The sequence below is a fragment of the Anthonomus grandis genome, chromosome 1 (genome assembly GCF_022605725.1).
Source record: "Anthonomus grandis grandis chromosome 1, icAntGran1.3, whole genome shotgun sequence".
NCBI lineage: Eukaryota > Metazoa > Arthropoda > Insecta > Coleoptera > Curculionidae > Anthonomus > Anthonomus grandis.
The window spans coordinates 3,765,634-3,790,517 of record NC_065546.1 but is presented as its reverse complement, the minus strand read 5'-3'; the positions used below and the strand labels follow the sequence as shown (position 1 = coordinate 3,790,517).

Below are 24,884 nucleotides of genomic sequence, written 5' to 3'. Positions count from 1 at the left end.
TAAGCAAGAATTGTGCTAAGTAAGTTTCGTGTCCTTCAATTATTTATTTTATAAAACATTAGGGTATGTCTTAGGGGATAGGAATGGAACACTATTTTAGTGTGACGTTTTGCCTGTTTAAATTCAACTTCCTTAGGCGCTGAAATAAAGACATGGACTTACATAGCCAAATAGAGAGTCCTATTTTTTAAGAATTAACCCATTAGCGCCCAGCGATCTATTTATAGATCACAACATCAAACAGGTGTTCAAAATGTGTCTGGTGAATTTTAAGCCGCGCCTACCACCAATATCGTTACTTTGATTGTAAATCGGTCCTATTTAGTGCGTTACTTCATTGTACGACCGAAAGTGTTTATTTTATTGGACCCTTCGTTGGAGACATTTTTTTTATTAAGTGCATCGACTATTATCTTTTGAGATAGCTTTAAAAATTGTTAAGGTAAGTTAAATTATGTATTATATTTCTATTAGGAGAGGTTCAATAAATGTAGCTAAATGGTTATTGTTGCATGTTTCTATTTTTTTTACTTTTTATAACACTGATTTTTATGGTGATCTATAAATAGATCGCTGGGATAAACAGAGATTTTTTTAAATTTAATTTCTTAAAAATACTTATAACTTATATTAGATATAAAAAATGTTTTTTCTGTAAGATTTTTTTTTATTTCAGATATAAAAATGAGAAAACCTAATATATTTAAAAATCTAGAAGATGCAGTGCAGTACCTGTACTCAGAGCAAATAGATGCGGACACACTAGCGTTGCCACCCGATGTTGATGAGCTAACCGATGAGGAAGTATTTAACGACGAAGAAACTGGAATCCCTATCATAGAAGATATTGCTGGTTATGTAGAAATACAGACAAATGAAGATGACGAAAGCGAGGAAGAAGATAACTTACCATTAGCACGTCTACACCCTGAGAAAAAAAAGCAAAAATTGAAAAACCACAAATGGATCAAAACTGACCCTAAATATAATCTTCAAACAGCCAAACAGCATTTTTTACAAGCTGAGAATGATATGAAAGCTACATTGAAAGACTCCTCTGCGGTAGGTAAACATATTTCAACACTTTCTCGATGATGAAATTTACAGCATGATAAGGGAACAAACTACTAAATATACAGTTACCCAAAAGAATCGACATGGATTTACAATATGAAAAGATGATATAGGGATTTTTATTGGTTTTTTGATATTTAGTGGCTATCATACTTTACCCTCTGAAAGAGATGACTGGTCCGATGAAGACGATTTGGGCCAATCAATCGTGAAAAATGCTATGAGTAGAAATGCCTACTTGGAAATAAAATCATGTATTCATTTTGTCGACAATACTAAAGCTAAAGACAACAAAAATGATAAATATTTTAAAATACGACCATTATTTGAAAAAGTTAATAATAATTTTAAAAAATTCGGAATTTTTCAAGGAAATCTGTCAATTGATGAAATGATTGTTATGTATTATGGTCGGCACTCGTTAAAACAATTCATTAGAGCCAAGCCAATCCGTTTTGGCTATAAACTATGGGCAATGTGTGGCGAAGACGGATATTGCTTTTATTTTTCACTTTATGCTGGAAAAGAAGAAAATCAACAAAAAGAGCCTTTGGGTACCAGGGTAGTTGTAGAAATGCTATCAATTGTGGCAAACCCGAAAAGCTACTCCGTCTACTTCGATAATTTTTTTAGTAGCCATAGGCTATTTCATAAGCTAAAAGAATTTAAATTTAGAGCTACTGGCACGATAAGGGAAAATCGGTCTGCCCAGTGCCCATTACAATCAACCAAGGAAGTGGAAAAAATGCCTCGTGGATTATATGATTTTAGATTCGACATCAAAAATGAAATACTAATTGTTAAATGGAAGGACAATAAGTGTGTTTCAATGGCCACTAATTTTGATCACGTAGAGCCAGTAGCCTCAGTTCCACGCTGGAATAGGAAGGAAAAAGCTCGCATGCCAGTTTCCCAACCTAGACTGATATACAACTACAATAAATACATGGGAGGAGTGGATCACCATGACTGGCTTTTGGAGAAGTATAGCGTCACCATCCGAGGCAAAAAGTGGTACTGGTATTTATTCACAAGGATGATAGAGATGGCAGTAATAAATTCGTTGCAGCTTTACCGAAGAATCAATGGGAAGAAATTAATAAATTTAAAAGATTTTAGGCGCGAGATTGCAGTAACCTACCTCAAGCTTGGTCATGGACGAAGTATTATGAAAGGTAGACCCCTGAGCTTACCATCAACCTCCAAATCATGCGTACCTGATGAAGTTAGACTTGATGAAAAGAGGCATTTTTTAGAAAAGAGAACCAATCAAAGAAGATGCCAATACACTTCTTGTAAAAGTCGCCCACTTACTTACTGCAAAAAATGTAACATTACGCTTTGCACTACTTGTTTTTTAAAATATCACCGCAAAAATTAGATATTGTACAATTTTACAGTAATAAAAAACATATTTTTTTATAAAAAAAAATCAATTATTTGCCCAGCGATGGATCATCTTTTTTTGAAAAAACTAAAAAACAAAAAAAATTCTTTAATTTTTTTTTGGCTAAAAATTATCCAAAATAACATGGAAATAATATTTTTTGAACGATTTTCAAAAAAAAAAATAATTTGGGCATTAATGGATTAAACAAAAATTACAGCTTTTGTTCAAATAATAAAACAAAAACGACAACACAATTGAATGAATTAGAAACGGAACAATTAAAAATATCGAGGTCATTAAATAATTAGTAAAATAAATTTTAATAGACGATAAGTTTTAAAAGAAAAATAATTTAAAAAAACACACGCATTTTCGGAATATTCTATTGATTGTTTATTCGTAAGTACAAATTGTCTAAAAGAAACTTAGGCAATTTATTTATCTAAAATTAGTGATATATCTCTTGTGTTGTTGGATTTTTCAATTATTTTTCTTTTCCTTTAATCTCGAATTAAATCGTCGAAATGTCGCACTAAACTAATAGTGTTTCATCAGAAATAAGTTATTTCGCGAAACTACCTAAGGATGAAGATAAATCAACCTCTAGTCTCATTTAGATTATTAAAATAATAATTTCTTCTTAAAAGGTGGTTGAGATAGAAAAACCGTTCCGAAGTCCTTAAAGTGAAAAGAATAAAAGATTAAGTATCTAAATTGACTGCTGAAAAAATAATGCTGATATTAAGACACATTCTAGAAAAACCGAAAACTAATGGCTTTACCGTAATAATACCATGGAGTTTTTTTAGTCATTTAAGAGTTATGTTAACGCTTTTAAAAGATAAGGAAATAGATAATTAAAGACATCACCTTTACAGGTAGTTACAGACATTTTTTAATACTTTTAGGTTGTATAAGCAAAACACGTATATAAAAGAATAATTTTAAGTTTCTGGAAACTATGACAACTAGGAGATTTAAGAAGTTTATTTATTTTTTCCAGAGAGTTGAAATAATTTCTTGTTGATTTAGGACAATTAAATTAACATAGGTATATGGAAGAATCAAGAAGTGATTGGATCTTACTGAAAAGTACAGAGAATGATTTAAACTAGTTGGAATCTGTGGCAACTGAAGGGTGCCAGACCTTTATTTATTCTTAACTTACCTCAAGATCCTAAAAGTCTAGAACCATATTATGAATTCCTATTGTAAAATATCCTATAAAAATACTTCAAATTAAATTCCAAAGCGTAAGAAACAAAAATGAATTAATTACTCCTTGTAATTACGTTTGACTTCTATTACAAACAGGGCAAATTTATAACCCATAAAATCACTTTAAATTAACGGACTACTTACCAACGCCAAGTAAAGTGCACCGATCAAAAATCCACTTTTTTCCCAATACCATTAAATTCAATTTCCGCAGTGTTTCAGCGTCAATAAAAACGTTAATCAATTGCTGTTTAATTAAATTACAATATAAAAACAGAAATTACCTAACGAAGTAATTGTCAGCAGTTAATCTTATCCTTAATTGTTAGTACTCCGTAACTCTTCTTCTTTTTTCACGTGCTGCTTGCACGGAGTCGTTATGACAAACGAAGAAGCGAAATGTGTGTTGCAATCGTTATTTAGGCATTTAAAATTCTATTGGCGTGTACCTGATGCCAATATGTGTCGGATCCCGATGCCATTTTCAATTATTGCTTTTACGGCGGGAACTTGTGTCCTCCGACGAGATTTTATTACGTTTTTCTTTCACGAAATAACATCAAGACAATCGTTAATTAATTGACATATAGAAATATCTAAATAAGTGATTGTTTTATCTTACTACAGGCAGGGATGGAGGTGTTGCGGCCCATGTAAAAAACTAATTTTATTCTGGAAATGGTAGCTTTCGATTTTGAATTTAATGCACAGCTTGAATATTTAATATTTAAAATAAACGTTTCTAATAAAAATTATGTTTTCTATAAAAAGCACCAAAATTAAATTTTACTCTTTTAATTTCCGATTTTAATACTATTTTTTCACACCTTTATCTCACCGTCGATGAAAACTTAAGTATGGGAGATTTTAACATTAATTTACTTAATCTGCAAAACCCATTGGTGCCCTTATTTGAAAACTATAATTTTGTGCAGATCATTGATGAGCCTACACGCATCTCGGGTACTGTTAGCTCATTAGTCAATGCGATTTTTGTGACAAATAATTCTTTAGTAATAAAATCTGTCGTGACTCCCTCCGGCAATACATCTGATCATAAATTAATTTACTGCGATCTAAATTTAACAAAAACTATTAAAATACTTAAAGTTCTAAAACATCGATCTTTTAAAAATTTTAATTTAAACAATTTTTTGATTGATATGAGGGATTAACCGTGGGATGACATATTTTATGCAACTAATACTGACCAGAAAATATTTATTTTAAATAATTTAATTTGACCTTATTTGATCATCATGCGCCTGTTTAACCTGCTCGCACTGGTGTAAAAAATACACCAAATTGGCGCCAACCGCTGCCGATTCCATACGATCACTTTTTCGGCGTCACCGAGCTAGCTATGCTTCGCTCGATGTGTGTTCCAAATGCAGTGCCAATACGGTTTTGATCGCCTAAGTAGAAGGTCGAATATCCCGAGAAGTTTGTCGTGGTGTACAGAATACACCAACGCGACTCATTATGTAAGTACATTAAAATAATATATTTTTTAGTTTTTCAACAAAAAATCGTTTATTTTGAAGTGTGTGCATATGTAAATATTATTAGTAATGGATTTGTCTTGAGTGTGATTAAATAAAAATTTAAATAAGTTGAAAGATAGGTATGTAGTTTGAAAGTAAAAATATAAGTGGGAGTACAAGATTACCTCTGTTGGTGCCACCTATACTCGTTTGTATATTTAATTTATATATTTTTTATTTTCAGGCACCGAATAAAGATAAAAAATCCGAAAAGCTTAACCCAAAATGAATTGAAAGCTGTGGCCCAGGTTATATGTGATACGGATTCCGAAGAAGAAATTGGCGGGTAAGGTGACATATCTGATGAAAATGAAGATATAGAGGAAGATAAACACAATTCAAACTCCGAACAAGAAATAAGCGAGCAAGAAGAACAAGATGAAGTGGAAGGTGATCAAAGTTCAGGCTCTGAAGATGTTCCTCTCTCCGTGTTAGTGGCAAATAGAGAAGGTCAGTATGTTGGCAAGGATAAAACAACTATTTGGTATAAAAGTTATGTAACCCTATGTGTAAATCTACTAAATCCAAAAGCAAAAATATAATAAAAATACTACCAGGGCCAAAGCAATGCGCCCGTGACATAACTGATGAGATGAGTGCTTTCTCAAAAATTGTTGATGATGAAATGATTGAACATATCATTCAGTATACTAATTTGGAAATTTCAAAAGTTCGGGCAAATTTTAATCGAGAAAGAGACGCAAAGGACGTTACAAAAACGGAAAGATTTCTTTTTTTGCTTGCAAATATTAGATTTGATGACAAAGGAACAAGGAACGAAAGAAAAAAACCGATAAGCTGGCCCCGGTGCGATTTATTTTGGACAAATTTGTTTATAATTCAGGAAAAAACTACGCTCTTGGTGAATTTATGACCATAGATAAAATGTTGATTGCATTTAGAGGGAGGTGCAGCTTTGTCCAGTACATACCCAACAAACCTGCCAAATATGGGTTGAAGGTGTTTGCGCTTTGTGATGCTAAAACATTTTATGTCAGTAAATTAGAGCTCTACTGTGGAAAACAACCAGACGGTCAATACAATCAATTAAACTCGCCAACTGCCATAGTTCATCGATTGTTGGAAGAACAGAAAGGAAGTAACCGGAATTTAACTTGCGACAATTGGTATTCAAGTTACCCTTTGGCACTGGAGCTGTTACAAGATAAAATAACATTTATCGGGACTCCAATAGAGTTTTTGCCAAATAAAAATAGATTGGTTGGGTCACCCATTTTCGGATTTCAAAAGGATGTAACCATAGTTTCAAGTGTCCAAAAAAAAATAAATGCGTTGTTTTGATTTCCACTATGCACGACGACTCTTCCATGGACCCAGATACCAACAAACCTGAAATTATATTAGATTATAATATCACAAAGGGGGGTGTGGACACAGTGGACAAAATGTGCAATACGTTTTCTATTGGAAGAAGAACAAGGAGATGGCCATTGGCTTTTTTCTTTCAGTTACTAAATATAGCAGGAATCAATAGCCAAATTTTATTTAACGCCACTCATCCTTATTCTCCTCACAAATACAGAAGACTTTTCCTAAAATCGCTTTCTCTGTCATTGATGAGACCTCAATTGTCTGAAAGAGCTACAATATCTACTTTACCTATAGATATCAGACATTTTCTATCTAGGTATAGAAAAACTCAAGTAAACGACGTAGAGGAAGAGCCACCCAGAAAAATCAGAGGAAGATGCTTTATCTGCGGCAGAAAAAAGAATAGAGTTACTACTTGTGTAATATTATTTCTGTTCATAGTTACTGATTTTTTGCCAAAAATATGCACTTAAATTAGGCAATTATCTATTACACGTATATTTATAATTCATAGAGAAAATAAAATAAAACAAAAACAAATTTAGACCATAAAATGCAATGGTGTACAAAATACACCGCGCGAGTAGTAGCGTAAAAAAAAGTGCGCGAGTGGTTAAAGGTTAACAGTCTCTTATAACAAAGCCTAAGGCTCCATGGATAAATGACAATTTAAAAATATTTATGACACAAAGGGATAAGGCATTACAAACATTTAAAAGATCTGAACTTCATTTGGACTGGGTAACATACAAAAAGTTAAGAGATTCTAGGTGCAATAATAAAGAAAAGAAGAAGTACTTGGACTCGATGAGTGGCAATTCAAAGAAATCTTGGGCAGCCTTAAAAAACTTAAATGGTTGCACACAAAAAAATGTTGAAATACCACAAAATTTGGCAAATCCCAATGATCTCAATAACTATTTAGCACATACTTAGAAAATCAATCGAACTGCACAAATAACATCAACTTTTATTCAAATAATTTTTACGACAATAATTTAAAATTCAAGTATCAGACGCATCGACAGTTAATAGAATATTAAATAATATAAAGAGTAATGCTACTGGAGTAGATAAAGGATCACCACTAATGTTGAAATATTGCAGTCCCTATGACATATTATCAATATCATAAATTGCTGTTTTTTTTGCCTTTTTTTCCAATGGCATTAAGGGAGCCCTAAATTTCTAAGACCTTCTGAATTTTGAGTTTTAAGCTTATAAAGTAATTTACTTTTAGAGTTCAATAATTGCAACTGCATGAAGAGAAAATCACTTCAATTACTTCTGGGGAAATTGCAGATTTTCTGAAATCTTTAAGGTTATAAGTTGCTTATGTAATTTTTTGTTAGTTTCAGGAAGTCAAACTAGAGTTGAGAAGTGTCTTCAAATGGGGATATCTACATCTTATCTTTTTTTTTCAGGAAATCAAAAAAATTTTTAGAACAAATACGAAAATATTTGCGGATAAGTGGTTTTACTGTTTAGAAAGTACATAAACCTACTATTAAAACACAATGTTCAGAAAAAAATCATGCCTTTTAATTTTGATGTTAGAAATTTCCAAAAATGTTGAATATCCTCTTTTGAAAAATCCATTTCAATTAATCCCCTTTTGTCTTGAACTAATTGTAAATATCCCCTTTTGTTTTGTTTATTTTTAGTAAGAAGTATATTTTTAGTAAGAAGTTTTTGTTTTAACTACATTTTATCAGGATAATAAAAAATGGAGCAGATCTTTAATATTTTTTATTACAAATATCTTAGACGCTATAAAAAAAAACAAAACACAAATTCTAGGTCAAAACAACAAAATATTAGTGATCAGAAGTTGAAAATTTGTTAAACTTTTATTTCACCTATATCATCTGTAAGAAAATCACACATATTTTCCATTTCGGGGTTTGATTGTACCTCGGAAGCACTATTTGGATCATCAATTATTAATTTTTTGTACCACTGTAGTTCTTTTAAATTAAATCACTCATCACCAAACTGTTTGTTCAGCAAGTTTTTTATGTCCTTTTTTTGTTCTCGCTTAATGAACGTAACCCCAAATTCAAATTATCCCATGACAAAGGATGCCTTTTTCCCTTTTTAAGAATTGTTACAGGTTTTTCCAACGGATTCTCATAGCTTTTTAAATCAACGGAGTAATGACCTCGAACCTTTTTTTAGTAAAAATTATTCGTTTAAATTTCTGGATACCATCCACTTTTTTTATAATATTCCTCTAAGCTTTTTACATCTTTTAGAATCCAATCGTGCCCCAATAATCTTAGTGTGCCAAATTTTTTAAAAATGTCATTATAATTCTCTTCGGTGGTTATTACAACATACTTTCTAATTTCTTTCTCCAGTCGACCCAAAAACCCGGTCTCCTGAGGCCTCATACTGGAAAAAATAATTTTATATCCTTAAGATGTCTTGCGGAGTCATTCAAAAGGTAGAATAGGAGCATGTGTATAATGTGGCTATTCTTGTTTTGCCCTCCGCAACCATCGCAAAACAGTCTTAGGTGAAATACATCAGCTTCTAGTGTTAATTTCTTTAAATAGTCATACACAGCAGATTCCACTTCGGTAGAACCTCTTGCTGATTGTGACTCATCCCATGAGTAAAAAACAGGATCTTTTGAATCTAAAGGTACAAGACAAGAATTGTATACACTGGGCTGTCTGGCATAAAAGTCAAAGTCAAAGTCAAAAATAGCTTTATTGTTACATAACATCATCTGTTGTTAACAAAGCATTATATAAAATCTTAAAGATAGTTGACAACATAATCTTTTACAAAAATATAAAAATTTTAACAATTCTTACATACATAGAATATAGAACATACCCAAAGAAAGGGTAGTAAGAATTCACATTACGCTGTGCAAAATTCTTCACTGTCAAAAGATTGTATTTAAAAACTCGTCTACAGAATAAAATGCTTTAGCAAGCAAGAGTTTCTTTATATTTTTCCTAAAACGTTTTTCATAATTTATTAGCCTTATATAAAGGGGTAGGGGGTTAAAAAGCCTTCTGCCCCCATATACAAAAGAGGACTTAATCTGCTCACTTTTTGGGATAGGTAGAGGTAAAGAGAAGATTGTTCGGAGATTGTAACCCGAGGAGGGGGGGCCAAGTTGATGGCGATATTTTTTGTGCATAAGACAAACAGTCTCTAAAATAAAAAAGCATGGCAATGTCAGGACAGAGTGTTTTAAAAACAATGGCCTACAGGGGCTACGAAAGGGAGCTGCACACATATAGCGTATGGCTCTTTTTTGCAAAATAAATAGAGAACTGAACAAATACTGAGAGCACACACCCCAAAATACAATACCGTATCTCAGATAAGACTCTATAAGAGCATGGTAGGCAATTTTGGCCACATCACGTCCCAGAGAATGTGTTATTACTCTAATAGCATAACAGTTGGATGATAACTTCCCTAATAAAGAGGAGATATGATTTTCAAATTTTAATTGCTTATCAATCGTCAGGCCTAAAAATTTGCATGTTTCAGAAGGACTTATTGTTTCATTTTGCAAAGTGACAGTTCCAAGGTTACATTTAAAAGTTAAAATATTAGTTTTAGAAATATTAAAAGTTAATCTATTAGATTTACACCATGACTTTACAAGAATTAAATTTTCATCAACAATATTCCTTAATCTCTTGGTGTCAGTGTCATGCCAAAGTAATGTTGTATCATCCGCAAAGATAGTAAATTTGCCCCTAATTGGAATTTGAGAGATATCATTGACATATAGCGGGAACAATATTGGTCCAAGAACAGAACCCTGGGGTACACCAGCGTCCATATTCAGACGGGATGACATATCATTGTCAAAGAATACCCTTTGTGTTCTTCCAGATAGGTAAGAACGAAACCAGTCGAGAGCAACTCCTCTGAATCCATAGGTTTCTAGCTTCTGTAGCAGTATTCTGTGACTTACACAGTCACACGCCTTAGATAAGTCACAGAACACCGCCGCCGCACTCTCCCCAGCGTTCAACCCCATGTACAGACTCTCTAAAAAATTGAAAATAGCATCAGATGTACCCAGTTTCGTCCGGAATCCAAATTGCTGATGGTTAAGAACATTATGCCGTTTCAGAAATTCCATCATCCTAGTTTTTACCAATCTTTCTACAAGCTTGCCAAGCGTGGGAAGCAGGGCTATGGGTCTGAAATTTGATAGGTCATTACAGTTTCCACCCTTAAATAATGGTATAATCAAGGCATCCTTGAGTAAATGTGGAAAGGACCCACTTGAAAGTGAAACATTTAACACCTCAGCCAAAGAATCAAGGGTTGGTAGCGGTAGCGCTGTTAGGACCTTTAGTGACAGCCCATCCCATCCAGAGGAGTTCTTGTTTTTCATTGAGGATAGAGCTTCCATTATTTCACTAGAATCTGTTGGTCTAAAGAAAAATGTTTCAGGCACCTTAATCTTGTGTAAGTATGAGCGCGGATCTCCAACAGACTGAGGCAATAATATTGATAGACCCAAAGCAACACCCTGGAAAAAATGATTGAGTGTTTCGGCCGACACCGTGCTATTAGAAACAGAAGGGTTCCCATGTTCGCCACATAAGTCATTAACAATTTTCCAAGACTCTCTAGACTTATTTCTTGATTGGTTTATTTTACTTGAGTAGTATAAGTTTTTTGCCAATTTCACTGTATTACGGTAAATTTTGCGATATCTATTAAAGTAGGATATGAATTTGGAGTTGTCCAAGGCAAACTTTCTTATGGAGTGCAAACACCGAAGATTTTTATCAGAAACTAATAGACCCCTGCTATACCAGGGTCTTCTCCTTTTTTCCCTAATTGTCACCATGGGAAAAGTTGCCTCAAAAACATTCACTAAAGTTGAATGGAAACTCTTAAAAGGATCACCGTTGTTAAGTATGATACCATTCCAGTCTATTGAATTACAACATTCTTTAAACTTACAGAAAAAAGGCATCTTGTATGGGGGCCCTAGGCAAACACTGAACCTGTTGTAGGTCAAAACATACAGAACGACTGTTGTCCTCTTTTTTTCTCATATAGTCGTAAAATGCATTTGCACGGAGTTTATGCGTCCTCTGTTCTGTTTTTAACTGTTGCTTTTTGGCGTTATCTTTCCCATTTTTTATTTTATTACGCCATAACACCCAGACATTGCAAGCATCCGTAGCTGGAGATGCAAATCCGATATTGAATTCTCCTATAAAAATTTTATAAAACATTGTTTTCTTAACTTTCAAATCATCCGTCACAAAACTATTATAAAGTTGCCATAATTTCTTTGCATTTAATTGTGATGACAAGTAAATCCTTTTTGACTTTTGTCGGCCATAATGATTTTCTTGTGTAGGCATTTTATTTAAAAATAAACGAAGGCTTTGCTTTTTGTTTTCGTTGCGATTACCATACCTATTTCCACCTCGGTTTTCTGCCGGCGTTTTTCCTTTATGTAATGTTTTACACAGGTTCTTTAATCTTCTTTTTGTAATTCCAAAAGCAATAATAAAAAATTGTTTACACACTACAATCACACGTTTTTTCTTTGAAAATAAGTAATACTGGCAGCTCATATTCCTATTCTTGATATTTGATTTTGCCGCATAGTTTCCCTTTTTTGTGCATCATAAGGCGTTATTAATCGGGATAAAAATATATCTTGTTCTACCTTCGTTTCCCATTCGTAAAGCTTTTTTTTTATTTTTCATCACCAATGAGAAATGAATAGTAGCACACTTAAATTTAGTTTTACCAGAACAATGTAAATAAGTTTTTTTGAAATCCGTACACAGAGGATCTTTATCAACGTATCTATAAAAAAATATATCACTAGTACTATAAACAAAACAGACAAACAAATCAAAACGCGAACTATTTTATACACTTACAATTTCCTTTTTCGAAGTTTCTTTATACTCCTCTGCTTTCTACCACCAGTATTTGAAGCCTCTACCGTTTTATCTTCCATTTTCTATCAATATTTTGTCTTCAATATTATTGATTTTATATGCAAACTAACCAAAAAACAATGAAAGCATTATCACTGTGGCTGTTGCTGTCAGCAAATAAGGCACACTTGTTTAAGAACTTAATTTATTACCCTTAAATAACCTAATTGCACTTAATAACAATCCTAAATTATAAAAAGAACACGAGTAATGTTCGATACGTGTCGTCGGTCGGAATGCGCGGGAGAGCCTCCCGTGTACCGTCACTTGTCAGCCGTCTACCGTTGACAAGACAAATAACAGCTGGTTGTTGCCGGACTTCTGCAGCCAATCAGATTTAGGGCGAATTAACCTGTTATGTATATTCGCCACATCACACTAACTATATCCTCACATTCTCACTTTATTATTAATTTACAGAGTGGTTAAGAGCACAGTATCGTGCCTCTGACTGCAACATTATAGATACGTAAATGACAGTTGGAACGCAAGACTGCACTGCCTAGAACGTAGGACCTATAAGCCCCTTATTAAATATAATCTGTTCTTTTTTACATAATTAGTTTAAAGTATAATAAAATTTAAACCAAACATGTAAAAAATTAAATGTAAATATTAATTTATGTAAATCTCACCATTTGAGAAAAATCAAAGTAGTAAATCCCCTTTTGAAAAGAACACAATTTTTTCAATGTAATTTACTAAGGATATATCACGTTTTGTTTCGATTTATGATGGGCAAAATATGAAGTTTAGCACTGACAAATGGATTCAAGGCTTAGTATAACCAAACCCAAAAATGTGAATATCCCCTTTTGAAAAGACACTCAGTTATTTATTTTCAACTGCATGGAAATAGATAAAATGACTTTAATTACATGAATTGCTTGCCTGGTTAGTAGTCCTTTTCCATATGTTATTTTATGTTAATACCGCTTCGCAGCCTTAGAAGAGGGTGCGAAGAGATCTTCAATCTTCAAATCCAATATTCGGCCATCATCACTTGAAAGTGCTGGTAAAATGACGTGATAACTATAAATTACAGGCTTATTACTTTAATTCCTTGAAATTCTTGGCTTTTTCTCAATCAATTTTAGACAATTGAGATGATCCTCTTTGGTTATGGCCAGTTTCTGCTTATTATCTCCTTCGTTTCCGAGTCTAAAGGTGCCATCAGTAAATCAGACCTTTAATTCCATTATAAATAAGGGAGCCCAGAATGTCTAATATCTTCTAAGTTTTAAGTTCTAAGCTTATTAAGTAATTTCTTTTTAGTGTTCAATAATTGCAACTGCATAAAGAAAAAATCACTTCAATTACATGGATTTCTTGACTTCTTCTGGCGAAATTGCAGATTTTCTGAGATCTTTAAGGAATTTTTTGTTAGTTATTATTTTATGTTATTTTATATTAATACGGCTTCGCACGCTTAGAGAGATCTTCAATCTTCAAATCCAATATTGGGCCATTAGCACTTAGAGAGTGCTGGCAAAATGGCGTGATAACTATAAGTTACAGGCAATTGAGATAATCTTTTTTGATTAATCTTCTCTTGACTATTAATTGCTGCTGCATAATATTACCTTCCTAGTCTAAAAGTGCTAGATATTGTTAATTACAACTGCCTGTTAGTTTAAAAAATTACTTTAATTTCCTGAAATTCTTGATTTCTTTCCAGTAACATTTTTTTCCCAATTGTGTTATATTACGGTAATATCGCTTTGCATCCTTGGGAAAGATCTTCAGCCTTTATTTTATTAAATAAAGATGTCCAGGTACATCTAATGCAATTTAATACTTCTCTTAAATTACAAAATTCTAGCTTTTAAAAAATTTTTAATTTCTTACAAAAAAAAACACTTTACTTTAGGAAAAAAGATATTTTCTTTTGGTATCATTTTTGGATATATTATTAGGATCTAAAACTTTAGTATGGTGTACTTTATTTTTGGAGTTCTTAGTCCTACTCAGGTTGGACAAGTTTCTGCTGATCTCAGTTAATTAATTCCTGAACCACTGACCAATTACCATTTAAATAATAAACCAATTGCATTTTAAGTTAACATCCTCGAAGCAATGCAAAATTATTTTAACTAAAAAAAAGTCAACATTACAGAGGTTTTTAAACGAAAAGGACATTACAACTTCTTGCTTCTCCCCATTAGCATCGCAAGCAACAATGTAACATTGTTACTATCAAGTAAAGTGTACCGGTATGCACCTCAAGACCGTAGTAGAATAATGACTCTTTGCAAAGCTTATCTTAAGCCGCATCTTTAGAGATCTGTATCTCGCCCACTCTGGCCGGAACCTTATTCTATTGTTAGGATGCTGCTGCAACTGACCACTATTTTTAAGTACTACCTACCTTTACCGGTAACGGCTTAAGGGTATATTATCGTTATTATACAGTAAACGCGTAAAATCTCTGATTACATAGGATGCTAGTGGTTCCTATTATTTACGTTTAAGAAGCACACTCAGTTGTGTTCAGAAAAACAAAATGCAAATTCTGATTGTCCAATACATATATAATCGAATCGATAACTTATTTACGTTTACATAATATTATATTTAACAATCCTATCAGCTTGCATTTGTTCCACTGCACTGATTGATAAGTGAGGCCGCTTTAAGTGTTAAATAATGACGTCAAATTCAACATGACATAACTGACAAAGATTAATGAAGGCCTCCTTCATATTTCTTTCAAGTGCTACCGATTGGCTAATTTTTTTCGCGATAAATCATTTACGGATGAAAAATGATTGGGCGCGGCCGATTTGTGGATAAATAAAACTTTAATGATGATAATTTTATATAAAGTGATAATTAAAATTAAAATAATTAAAAATTATAGTTTTAACATTGGAGAATGAATGTTGTTTTAATAAGTTGTTTTATGCCGAATTAAAGGAATGTGCAAGACATTTAAGCATTTAAGGTCGTATGTTATTTTTTTCAGGCAGTTGAGGTAGCATCCCCCGATTTTTTTGACTATTTACAGGTAATAAAAAGCGACATTACATGTCTGGAAGAAATAGATATTGTTATGAGATCTTTTGGCTGCAATAACTTCCAGGTATTTCATGTTTCTGTAGTCCAGTATACTTAGTATTTATATTTGCAATTTTATAGGATAAGAATGAATTTATTTGTTATCGTTAAGGTATAATTTAAAAAGCTTAAATTCGAGGTTTGGACCATCAACTCCTTGCAGGCTATCCGCCATCTTACATGAAGGGGTAAAATTTTACATCGCTTATGACAGCCATGGTATTTATTTTATCAAAAAAGTAGCCAATATCATTTTTGAAGGAAAAAAGCAGCTGTCTCAGTTTATATTGATGATGTTTCGCATATTTCAAAAGCAATAAATTATTATATGGAAAAAAAATAATTTGAACAAAATGGTTGAGCATAGAATTTTCTATAGTTTTTGGTCGAAACATTTTTTATTAAAGCATTTGATGCGTTATTGTAGTGCCTGAAAGTTGGGTGCATCAACAAGCGACAATTCGTATTTGAATACTTGGAGCTAAGTTTGAAAAGAAATAGCTAATATTCCTACATGTGATGATTATGTACTATGGAATGTGTGATGATAAATCTTCAACAAAGTTATGAATTATTGTTTTGTTTGTTAAAAAAACTTAAACCTCTCTCAAATTATCAAAGTTAAGCCAAAATTGAGGGGGTCAGTGTAAAAGTGGTATAAGTAAAATTTTTCCATAATTGGAGATAAGTGCACTACTGTATAGTTAAAGGGCATATCTGTTTAGGAGAAAAAAGTACAAGTCGTCACTTCAGATCAGAACTGGCCTATGTCCAAAATTCCCAAAAATGACATTCTCCCACCACCGCATCGAGTCGGGCCGCCCGGGTTCAGTGCAGAAGTAGCGTAACTCCCGAACGATACACAAGTCCGCGCGTCAGGAAAAAATAAATAGCCTAAGTCTCAAAACAAAATAATATTTGGTGCAGAAGGAGTCTAACTACAAATTAAAGCCTATGTGAATATAATAAATTATAAATGTGGACATAGGCTACTTCTGGTAACACAATTAGGCTATTTAAGCAATAAACATAATAGTGGACTTAAGCTTCTTCTGATCTGACAAGTTCATAATTTGCAGAAAGAAAGGGAAAGGTTTTCCTTACTTTTTAAAAAGTGTTTAATAAATTTGAGCTATAATGTACAAGAAACGGACGCAAAGAATGGTCGGTGCAGTGCAAAACCTCGAATCTACAAGACAAACAGGTAAGTACAACCTATAGAATTTTTGAGTGCGCATGCAAAAAAACTAATTTTTTAAAAAAATAATAACTATACTCATTATTTCCGATTAAATAGGTAGAGCTCTTGAAATTCTTAAAGTTATTTTACAGTAGTATTTTACCTAAAATTTCACAAAAAAAAGTTTTATTTTTATACTTTTTTTTTAATGGTGACAAAAAGGCACTATAAAAACTTTATAAAAAAATTGCCGAAACACGTCAACTGAGAAACGGATTGAAGTTTTAAAATGCGGTATTGGTTCTTTATAATAATTGGTACAGATTTTTTTTTACAAATTTTAGGGTGTGCTATTTATGTGATCACTACTGTGTGTACTTCCGCATTTTTATAAGTTATTTGGCTTTAGGTGATGTGTTTCGGATTTTTTTATTCATTTTTATAAAAGTTCTAAACCTTTGAGCCTAAGGCACATTTATAGGCTAAGTAAGTAGCATATTATCGCCACACCTTTTTGCTGTTTTTTTTTGTTCAACCATCTGCCAAACACCCTGTATATTAAAAAGGCAAACAATTTTAGTGTTATCCTATACGAATATTGAATAGTCTCTTAATAAGTCTTCATTTTGCTTTCAGATTCAAAATGTAAAGATGTATTAAGAGACCTCGGTACACGTTTGGAGACTATGGAATGTTTAGCTACTAAATGCAATAGCTCCTTGACAATGGAATCTATAATGGCCAAAAGTGCGGATTTGGTACCACCTTCCGAAGTTGACATAATCGAAACTTTCACTTATTTCAATTCGATTTTTGCTCCAGATATAAAGACAATTGAAGAAATAAGAAGACAGATGTTGCCTGATGATACTTCTCATCATCCTGCTATTAGGAGCCCTGCAAATTTGGCACAATCTCCTAAAGAGAAGGAAATGATAGTTTTGCCCTCGGTTTTACCTTCCACAAGTAATCTTCGACCGCTTCAACAGAATACACAGCTTGAAATGGATTTAGACTTATCTTCCTCAGAGTCTGATCCTTTTAAGAGTGATAACGAATCAAATTATCCCGACTACAAGGAAAACTCTTCCAAAGTGGAAGAAAGTGAAGAAAATGAAAAAGAAAATGTCAGTGAGCAAGCAAAATCGTCACGAAAAAGAAAGCGCAATACAGAAAGCTGGAAAAGATCAATAATAAAAAAATGTCGAAACTCCGGAAAGTCATATAGAAATTGGAAAGGAAATGCTCAACCCAATCGAAGTATAAAAGTTGCTTGCCAAAATTGTCGAATGAAATGTACCGAAAAAATTACAGAGGACCAAAGAGTCGTTGTATTTGAGGAATACTGGTCTATGGGGGATATCAATAGACAAAGAGATTTTCTAGCAAAGTACGTTGAGCGTAAAAGCAAAGTAAGACAACGAAAAAGAGGTACCGCTGCTGATGAAGCTGCCGATAGCAGACGATCATTTACGTTCCGTTATTTTTTACTATTTGAAAACAGCAACATTCAAGTTTGCAAAACCTTTTTCATCAACACATTAAACATAAGTCCTCAGGTAGTCAAAACAGTTTTTAAGAAACTAGGAAGTGCAGGTGTAGTTCAAGATGACAAAAGAGGCCGGGCATCCAAAAATAACATCGTAGATGAGGCAGTGAAGCAAACTATTAAGCAACATATCAATTCCTTCGAGACCATTGAAAGTCACTATTGTCGTAAAAACTCTTCAAGATTGTATTTACCAGCGTCACTTAATGTGCTAAAAATGTATAGCCTTTATGTTGAGTATTGTGAAGAAAATAATATATCTCCGCCTGCTACAGAAAGCATGTATAGACACATATTTAATACGGAATTCAACATGTCGTTTCATCGCCCAAAGAAAGACCTGTGTGATATTTGCTACAAATATCAAAATTCTACATCCGAGGAAAAGATAGAGTTGGAGGTGCAATATCAGAATCATATAGAGAACAAAAATATTGCAAGGGATTTAAAGAATTCTGATAAAGAAAATGCAAAAGTTAATTCTCAAATGTGTGTGGCTGTTTTCGATCTGCAACAGATATTGCCCGTTCCAAAATCAGAGGTAGGCCTTGCTTATTATAACTCGAAAAACTCATCCATTATCCCAAAGATGCTGGTCATACACTTTTATAAAAGGTAAAAAACACGAAATCTACAGCATCACAAATACATTTAATAAAATAACGAAGGTTACATGTTTCGCTCGACTAGAGCATCATCAGACCTAAACAATAATTAAAATTATGAAACCCGAAAACAGGAGAATTCAACAAAAACTTACCATAACATACACAAAACACCTAATATTTAAGTAAACAAAGATTACAATAAAGTGGCACTATCTATGTACAAAGAACTCAACTAAACAATCAAATCCTTTATACATTTCAGAAATCTAACCATCATTTAAGAGTCTAGAACTACTTGAGGTTATTAAAAACTAGGTGGCCATCAAAATCAAACCTTTCATTAACACAGGACAGATCTGGGCTTTTAAAAGCTTTACTAATCTCCATTGTCTCCAACAAGTCTAGTTTTTTACTTTTGTTGCATTGATGCAGTATTTTTATATTTTGGCTGTCAGGAAAATCATGTTTGGAGTCGAGAAGGTGATTAGCAAAAGCTGATCTGGTCACTGTGATTTCGGTATTTTTAAATTTATTGTATTGGGCCTTGTGTTCACTAATCCTAGTAGAAAGGCATAACCGCAGCTTTTAAAACCAATAATACCTTAAATAGACATCTAATTAAAACTAAAGATAAACTACCCCCACTATCTTCTCCAGGAGTTTATGAGATTAGGTGTAAAGAGTGCCCTGCAGTGTACGTCGGCCAGTCTGGTAGGAAGATTTCTACTAGGATTAGTGAACACAAGGCCCAATACAATAAATTTAAAAATACCGAAATCACAGTGACCAGATCAGCTTTTGCTAATCACCTTCTCGACTCCAGACATGATTTTCCTGACAGCCAAAATATAAAAATACTGCATCAATGCAACAAAAGTAAAAAACTAGACTTGTTGGAGACAATGGAGATTAGTAAAGCTTTTAAAAGCCCAGATCTGTCCTGTGTTAATGAAAGGTTTGATTTTGATGGCCACCTAGTTTTTAATAACCTCAAGTAGTTCTAGACTCTTAAATGATGGTTAGATTTCTGAAATGTATAAAGGATTTGATTGTTTAGTTGAGTTCTTTGTACATAGATAGTGCCACTTTATTGTAATCTTTGTTTACTTAGATATTAGGTGTTTTGTGTATGTTATGGTAAGTTTTTGTTGAATTCTCCTGTTTTCGGGTTACATAATTTTAATTATTGTTTAGGTCTGATGATGCTCTAGTCGAGCGAAACATGTAACCTTCGTTATTTTATTAAATGTATTTGTGATGCTGTAGATTTCGTGTTTTTTACCTTGCTTATTATAAGCTTAAGTTATCGACATTTAATTTTACTATATTTGATTTGGCTACGAAGGACTGCAACTGCTTTATGTGGTATGAATGTATCGCAAAAAGAGGGTCCTCGGAAATAGGAAGAGCTGTCTTCTAATGTTTATAACAGATAATATTAAAAAGGGTGTCAATGAATTCTGTTTCTATTCGGATAATTGTGCAGGGCAGAATAGAAACAAAAATTTGTATGCCCTTTATAACTACCTTTCACAAAAATATAAGATAACAATAAATCATACTTACCTTGAACGTGGCCATACCCAATCAGAAGGAGATTGCGTTCATAGCGTAATCGAAAAAGCAGCCCGAAGTCTCCCTATAGCAACCCCTGATCAATGGTATACCCTAGTGAGGACTGCCAAAAGAAAGCAGCCTTATATTGTCCATGAAATATCTCAGGATTTAGTCTATGATTTAAAGGACTTACAGTCAAAAACAAATTTAAATTGTGAGAAAGACACAGATAATGAAAGGGTCAACTGGAATAATATTAAAATCATAAGAACTACTCCGATTCACCCTGATTGCATTTTAATCAAATATAACTACAAACAAGAGTCATTTAAAATATTAAATCTTCTAGAGAAGGGTAGAAAAAAAATGACTAGCATCACCAAAGAATACCAGCTAAAAATCTTGTATAGTAACGCAATTCCACTGACGAAAAAAAATACGATCATCTTCAGTATCTGTGCCAGAAAAGCGTTATTGCTAAACCATATCACGACTTCTTTCGTAATTTGCCACATTCCAATCAAGCAGACTCTGATTTAAATAAGGACTCTGACAGTGAATAGTGTTTAGATTTATTTTTTAATTTTTAAACGTTTATTTTTGTACCAAAGAGTAAAAAATTTTTCTTTAAGGTTAATTTAAGCCAAAATGTATGAATGTTGTTTCGTTAATAAATATTTTGTTTCAATAATAAATTAATAAACTGAAATTAAATATATAAAATCCCCTTTACATATGTACCCATGGGTACAAAATACATTGCTCGGTAAGTACATCAATGTCTAATTTTATGCTCAAAAAAATTGCAAATATATTTTTTTAACCTTTTTATTTAAACTATTCTATGTCCACTGATAGACCCAATTATAGATTAGCCTATGTTTCTTAATGGACATTGAATATATAACCAAAATGACTCGAGTAGCCTATGTCCATTATTTTAGAAATACAGTAGAAACTTTATAACTATTTATAATGTATTTTGATCAAGTTTGCTTATTAATTTCGTTTCCCATATTTCAACAAAAATTAAATTAAAACATTTCAATGTATTCAAAAAAACCTCCTCCTGAAAAATCTCTAAAATGTGACTTAGGCTAGTTCTGTTCTTAGGTGACGATCCACTTATACCATTTATCTATTTCGTAAATTAGTAAACAGTGCTTGCATATATGAATACGTTCTAGTGTTTTGCCAGTGACTAAAGTGACTTTCAAATAATAATCTTGGTATTTTTTACTAAAATGGAGAATGCTAAGTTTGTTTTATTAACTAATTTGTAATCATCACATGTTCGTGTAAAAATTTAAATTGCCGAAATTTTTTTCTAACCTTACTTTTAGAGTTTTCGATTTTTAACGAGCCTGGTACTTCCAAAACAAATTTTCCTGAAAGAAAATCTAACAATGGGAATACTCAAGACAGTGACGATTTGCCATTATCAGTATTAAGAAACCGACAAGGTCCAAGTGTTGAAGGTAAAGTTTAAAGTTGTAAATTTAAAGAAAGTGTCTGCCCTTACAGCAGCATGTATAAGGTTTAAAAACTTTGTTTGCCTGCAACCTCGTTTGAAGTGAAACGGTGTTTTGGGTAAAATGTTAGACTTGCATTCTAGAAATTCGATGGGTTCGAATCCCAGGGATTTATCCATGACAGTGGACAGATCCAAATTTAAAATCGTAAAATAAAACTATTAATTTCTAACTTTACTTTCAGATTTTTCAGAGTTTGACGATTCCGATGCTGACAAAACATATTTTCCTGGTAATGATTCAAGCGATGGAGGTTCTGAGAACAGTGACGATTTGCCACTGACAGCACTGAGCCACACAAACAGTCCAACTATTGAAGGTATAAAAAATAAAGGAAAGAAGAGAGTTAGAAAGCCAGAAGGCCATAAGAAGCAAGTACAAAAAAAGTTGCGGAATAGCGGCAAAGCATACGTGGGATATCGGAATCAGCCCAAAGGTGCTAAAAATGTTACTTACTTTGTCCACGATTGTCAATACAAGTGTAATAACATCTCTGAAGTAGACGCACGGCGAATTTTTGACGGTTTTTGGGAACTGGGTAATTGGGATTTACAGACTGCATTTATCTCGTCTTGCATTAAAATTGAAACTCCCCTGAGAAAGAAAACTAATGCAGTATCCCATAAGTTAAAACCTATTAGTGTGACCTTGAAAAATCAAAGGGTTTGCAAGGATTTCTTTTTAAAAACGTTAAAAATGAGTAACGGAAGATACTCACGAGTTGTTAACAAAAAGACAGATGTCGGGTTTGTCATACTTGATGGAAGAGGAAAGGCGCCAAATCCTAGTAGAATTTTAGACGAAGGCCGCGATCTAGCCAAAGATCATATTAACCGATTTCCAAGATATACAAGTCACTATTGTAGAAAGGATAGCCCCAATAAAAAATACCTGCCTTCTTACCTAAATGTCAAAAAAATGTACAAATGCTATTTGCAGTTTAGTGAAGAACAAGAGAAACGTCCGGTTAAAGAGTGGCTTTATCGTGAGATTTTTAACACGGAATTTAATCTCTCATTTCATCAACCGCACACTGATACATGCAATAAATGCAACAGTGTTGATATTTTACTGAAATCTGGAGATGAGGAACGGAGAAGGAAGGTACAAATAGAAAAAGACGTTCATCAACGAAAAGCAGAGAATGCACAGGAAGAAAAAAGACGGGCGAAGAAGCTTGCTCAAGAGTCTGCAGGTGAAACTGTGGCCATTTGCTTCGACCTTCAAAAAATACTACCAACTCCTGGTTTAACGATGAATAAAGTATGTTACCTGAGAACTCTATGGACTTACAATTTTGCTGTCCACAACCTTGGCAGTAATAAGGCTTTTATGTATACATGGGACAAAAGCATCGCTTGCAGAGGATCTTCCGAGGTTGCGTGTTATGTATTGAAGTTTGTTAAGCAACTGCCAAAGACGACAAAAAATATTATAGCCTTCAGTGACTCCTGCGGGGGCCAAAATAAGAATAAGAATGTATTAAAGTATTTTAGATGTACGTTGTTTAAAATTTTGACATACAATCTGTGGACCATAAATTCTTAGAGCCAGGGCACACTTATATGAAGTGCGATGAAGACTTTGCATTAATTGAGAAGCACAAGCGCCACGTTCAGTACGTATATGTACCTACTGAATGGAATAAAGCCATTAAAGAGAGAAGTGAAGAAGAACAAGAAAATTTAAGGTCCAAATGTATCCCTAGTCTAACCAATTTTATAACATCTACAAATGGTTCTTGTTTTAATCAACAACCATACTTGAATAAAATTAAAAAAGATTTTGCATTATGTAAGAATTTTTTAAGACAACATCCTGAAATAGTTGTTATGCGCTCTGACAAGGGTGGCTCCACTGTCGTCATGTATAAGAATGAATATTTAGCTGGTGTGCGTGATTTATTAAGTGATGACAATACTTATAAAACCTTAAAATCTGATCCTACTATGAGGTTTCAAAATCAAGCAAATAAAATCGCTAAAGAATTATTAGATAACAATTACATTAATGAGTCATTCTTCAGAAAGTTACGTACAAATAATAGTGTGTTTCCTAAACTTTATTGTTTGCGGAAAACACACAAACCAAATCTGAGCCTAAGACCAGTGGTCAGTTGTATTGATTCTCCATCATATAATTTAGCTGTCTTTGTTCATGGTATTCTAAACCAAGTTACATCAACTTTTTGTTTTAACATAAAAAATTCTTTTGATTTTGTAGAATTCTCACAAAGTGTGTCAATACCAGAAAATTATATTTTAGTGTCCTTGGATGTTACGTCATTGTTCACAAATATTCCTAAATCGTTAGTTTTAAATATTATAAAAAATAAATGGGGCACTATATCCGCTTACACAGATATACCTAAAAGTCTTTTGCTGAGAATTATTGAATATTTATTCGATAGCAGTTACTTTTCTTTCGGTGGTCAGTTCTACCAACAACTGGATGGTTCAGCTATGGGCAACCCTGCCAGCCCAGTTGGTGGCAAATTTGGTGATGAACGAACTCCTAACTAACATAGTTCCTAATTTACCTTTTAAATTAGCTTTTATTAAAATATATGTTGATGACACAATTTTGGCGTGCCCATCTAACAAAACAAAGGAACTTTTAAATCATTTTAATGATTATCATGACAAGCTTAAGTTTACCATGGAATTAGAAAATAATAATTGTATACCATTTTTGGATATTATGGTAGAACGGAACAACTAATTGGTACACAAAACCTTCATCTTCAGGCAGAGTAATTAATTACCTATCGTCACATCCAATGTCAAACAAAATAGGAATAATTAAAAACCTATTGTTTAGATCCTATAAATTGAGTAGCCCGAAGTATCATGAATCTAATACAATGAAAATTAAAATTTTCTTAAG

The 24,884-nt window shown here is 33.0% G+C and overlaps 2 long non-coding RNA genes across 2 annotated transcripts in view; one reads left to right on the top strand and one right to left on the bottom strand.

The window, feature by feature from the left end:
- LOC126735951 (uncharacterized) overlaps positions 1-24,884 on the bottom strand; it is a 327,730-nt gene that overhangs the window by 62,973 nt on the left and 239,873 nt on the right. The window lies entirely within an intron of this gene.
- LOC126735964 (uncharacterized) lies at positions 5,075-6,414 on the top strand. Its single transcript, XR_007660569.1, has 2 exons — positions 5,075-5,166; positions 5,411-6,414. It is a non-coding gene; the product is annotated as an uncharacterized LOC126735964 (long non-coding RNA).